Genomic DNA, 4,684 nt, shown 5'->3' on the forward strand with positions numbered 1-4,684 from the left:
AAAAAAAAAACACATCTTAGGTGGGCTTTAAAACATACTCCCAAAACTGTGCTGTGACTGTTGCAAATTGATGATTGTTGATTTGATGATTAAGGGCTAGTATAAGAGGGATTGAAGTGTTGTTCCTGTTGCCTGGATGGCTAAAGTTGTAATATAATACACACAAGTGAAGATCATGGAAACATATCAGTCAGCAGGGGAGGATGTCTGCTTTGATTATTGGTTGGTCTCTCCTCACACGAGCACACTCACCCAGAACCTCTCCATGTTTTCAAGCTCATGTTGTACTCAATACTCTTTGGCAGAACAACCTAGTGAGGGCTTGGCTGGAATAACACACTTCTTTTTTGTTGACTTCTCCTCATGTAGAATGAGAGTTTTTTTCTTTACTTTTCACGATTGACTCATACAAAAAAATCTTCTGTTTTGTACTCCATTTGCTAATGCGTTTGACCAGATGCTGTGATCGGCCCTGATAACAGTGACACTTAACATAACATGACATTACATACGCACCGTTTGAAAGATCCTGTACATCTGTGTTTCGGTCTGCAAAAACAGGTGACGACTTCAGTCAATAAAAATGATTCTCAACCTTTGTGAAATGTAAATCTTTGAGAATTAGCAAGTTAACCACTTCGGGGTGGAAGTTGAGTTGCTTATTGTGGTTCAACATCCTAAGAGAGAGTGAGAGTCTCATCACATCAACCCCCTACATGCATACAAAATTTAAAATGTTATAAAATGTGTTTTTCAGGCTCTATGTTGGTTTCTTGACTGATAACACATGCACTAAATTATTATAAGTATTGAATTCATAGCTAGGTGTGTACTGGATTTGGTGTGAACCTTGAATGGCAGAAAATAAGAGTTGAGTGAAATGGCAAGCACCTTCCTTTTAGCTCATGGCATAGTTTTGTAGTATTGGACAGAATCAGAGAGAGTAAAAATGAAGCAGTCCTCTCTTACTTTATTGACAACCGAACGCTGTAAAGCTAGGTTAGGGCTGGTTTTAATTTGTTTGTTTTTAGCAGTTGCGTAATGTTATGCCCATTATCCAGATTTTTTATCCAGTCATTCTTAACTCAATAATTTGCCACAATTCTGCACAGTGGGTGAAAAAGAAAACCACTGTAGTTGTTCCTTGCATCCTTGCCAACGTTGTGTAAAGGGACTGAGGGAGAAGGCGGATATTGCTTTAACTCAATGTTGAACTGTGTGTTGTTAGCGTGTGGTATCTGAGAGAGTGGAATCAAACACTGGAAGCCAACATGGATTCAGTCGTTTAACTGGCCATTCATCAGTTAAGCCAAATAAGTGTCTGGTGTTACCATGGTGTTCAATTGGTTTATCTGCTCTGTGTGTGTGTGTGTGTGTGTGTGTGTGTGTGTGTGTGTGTGTGTGTGTGTGTGTGTGTGTGTGTGTGTGTGTGTGTGTGTGTGTGAGTGTGTGAGTGTGAGAGAGAGAGAGCTTTGGGGACAGAGCCAAGGTCTTTCTCCCACTGTTGGAATAGAATGGCAAAAAAACAACAATGATCTTTGAAGGATGAGCCAATGTGAAAGTGAAGTATTTGCGCGTGTGTGTATCTAACTCAAATGTGTCTGTCTTTATAGTCCTTTTCACATATGAACCTGGACAATGTCCGAGGAATCAGATCCCGACATAGGGACACAGGAGGTTGTCTGTGTCAAATGCGTTCTCACTTACTGGAAGTACTTGTTTGATTTAGACAAGCATCAAACAGGACACGGCGCGGATTACACAAATTCAGGGAAAGCCAGTTCGTAATTTGGTCATAAACAATAAACAAACTTCTTCTTTTTCACCCTCAGATGTTTGTTTTTTTTACGGTTTTCCACGAGCCGATAAAAACATTATCAACACCGCCACTCGTGTGCTGTGAATACTCTGCGGAGATTACACAGTCTTTGTACTTGGGAACTGGTAGAGTAAACCCCGTTTGATGTCCGATCTGACCAATCCGGACATTAGCTTTCTGGCATACAGCCCTGCCAGGTAATGTCTAGGTAGTTTCATGTTTGTAGTGCATGCGTGAAAGGGGCTTCTTCTTCAAACTCTACAACCGTTTATCCGATTGACTTCACACTTGGTGTGTGTATTGCTGAGGATCCTTAGGAAGTGCAGTGCTGAGTGCTTTTTAGATCTGTGAGACACATTTATGAATAGTGCGTTATGTACTGTTTAGGGTATCCCTATTAACTGTTACTGGTACAGCTCACTATCCGTCGCTCACTACAGTACTTTCAAGGACAGATGAAGACAGAGAGACTGGAGTTGTTACATTGTAGCAAATTCATACGTTTCAAGCATCTGGGATGTAACTTTTGGAATAAATGCTTTTATTTATTTATATATATATATATATATATATACTGCTCTTAAAAACCTAGCTGTTAGCAAATAATGTGTACACTCTAGCATTCCTAGCTTAGCAACCATATCATGGCAGGTGTTTTGCTCAGGAACGAAGGAAGTTCATCAACTGTGTAGAGCTAGGCAATATATCAATCTTATAATGATATTGTGATATGAGACTAGATATTGTCTTAAATTAGGGATTTCATCATATCGTAATATGGCATAAGTGGTGTCTTTTCCTGGTTTTAAAGACTGCGTTACATCGGACAATTCTGAAAAGGCAGTTTTTTGAATGGGTACTGCACTCATTTTCATAAATACAAGAAACACCTTACATTGTGTTGCAATCTAACCCTAACCCTAACATCGCAAATTAAGGTCTAGAAATAACTGCTGGTTTAATTGCCAGCTTTCTATAAACCAAACAAATGCAGTATTGATTGCAGGGCAATTATTTTTCATTGCACTGTGCTGTTTATTTGCCCATCCTTGTCTCCTGAGACAATGTGAAGATTGGTAAGTTGTCCAGCTGACATAATAGCCTCCTGCGTAGAGTCAGAAGGCTTCTCCTTTCAAGTAGCATCACTCTTTTTCCAGAAAACTGAGCCAGCAGTGCTTCATAGTTTCTGTTATGGGATGAGAGCAGTGAACATTAATTTAAGGCCCTTAAACATCTGTGATAACTGCTTCAGTAAACTTCTCCAGTGGATCTGCACTCATCAGTCTGGAAGCAAATGTAGTAGGTTTGAGAGGGTTAAATTGAACAAACAAACTGGACAGCAGAGAAGCTAAGAAGGATTGAGCCAAGAAAGACAGGTCCAGACAGTATAATAAGGATACTCACATATTTGTCTGGAGACTTGAGCCAGCATGTGGATTCCTGCTGTTCTTCTTCTTCAGGGTCCAACCAGTTATGAGAGCTCTCTCAATCACGATAAGCTAGACTTCAGATTCTCTGGCGCTGTGTGCTTTATGATTACAGTCTTACAGTCTATCAGGCTGTAGCTCAAAGCTTTATGCAGCTGCCATGCCACTTTCTAGCCTCTTGATCGAGCCAAACATCCAATGGACTTTCCTATTACTCCACAGATGCACTATTCTAAGTTGAATTAATGAGAAAGAGACAAAAGCAAAGCTTTAACGTGTCTTCAGCAGGCAAAAAAATAAAGGTCCCAAATTGTAGAAAGTGAGATTTCCATGTCTATTTTCATTGTAATGCAGGTTGATGTGCTGAATGAATACTGTCAAAAAATCAAAACGCTTTCTCCACAGAGAAATGCACTCAGCCCATATTAAGAAACCTTTAATGAGTCGGCAAGACTTCTGAACTACCGTTCAGTTATGTGGAGTGCAGAGCATAATGTTGGAGCGTTGCCTTATCTCCCCTACTCCAATATCGCTCCAGTACTGCTCACACCAAGAGTTTGAAGCATACCGAGCTGTCTCTGTGTTACTGCAGCACAGTACATGCAGATTAACGGCGCCAGCCCTCTCACTTCATGCCACATCATCTGCTGAACGTTTTGCTGGTGGAGCTCCGGGTATGAAGGGAGGGTGGGTGCCGTTCATCTGATAAATACAACTTTATTTATTTTTTTAAATTGGAGTGAGAGGTGAACAATTTGAGTAGAGCAGGGTGAAATCTTAGTTGAGCATGGAGCAATATTGTGTGGAGCAGCTTTGAGCGGGGAAGCAAAAGGAATAAACAGCTCTGGAAGTGAAGAACACAAATCCCCGCCCAACCCGACTCACATGCTCTGGTAACAACTATAAGTATAATGTGCCGTTACAGTAATGCAATGATGGTGCAAACGCCCAATGACCAACCAGAGTAGAATGGGCTTATTCAAGAAAAACTGAGCTTTTCAAACAGAGGTTGAATACAGGTATATTCAGACTGTATGAGAAAATTGTTTTTTTTTTCATTAAAGCAAGTAAACATGTTCTAGTAGAAACAAATGTATGAACCTGAAAATGAGCATACTATGGGACCTTTAAAAGAAAAATACATATTACAACCTGGGTTTTATTTTTGTGTATGTAACAGTAGCTAATCAGGCCATACCATTGGCCATGACGGTCAACAAGTCAATCTGTCTGATCGTCTGACTGTTCTTTGCCCCTATGGACAAAGATAAATCTGTTCAGTGGACTTTCCCTTTCACTCTTTCAGCTCTTTCTCAGACTCTCATGCTTTTTGTTAATGCTCCAGTCCTTGAAAAAAAAGACGGCTTCCTCAGAAGCACCCGAAGTTGACTCACTTCCTCCTTTTGCTTTCTCTCTCTCTCTCTCTCTCTCTCTCTCT

The 4,684-nt window shown here is 40.4% G+C and overlaps 1 protein-coding gene across 3 annotated transcripts in view; it reads left to right on the forward strand.

Annotated features, from left to right (window-relative positions):
- The window catches only part of stat5a (signal transducer and activator of transcription 5a), a 64,852-nt gene that overhangs the window by 36,739 nt on the left and 23,429 nt on the right, over positions 1-4,684 (forward strand). The gene's annotated exons all lie outside the window — the stretch shown is intronic.

Source organism: Etheostoma spectabile, chromosome 15 (genome assembly GCF_008692095.1).
Source record: "Etheostoma spectabile isolate EspeVRDwgs_2016 chromosome 15, UIUC_Espe_1.0, whole genome shotgun sequence".
NCBI classification, from domain to species: domain Eukaryota; kingdom Metazoa; phylum Chordata; class Actinopteri; order Perciformes; family Percidae; genus Etheostoma; species Etheostoma spectabile.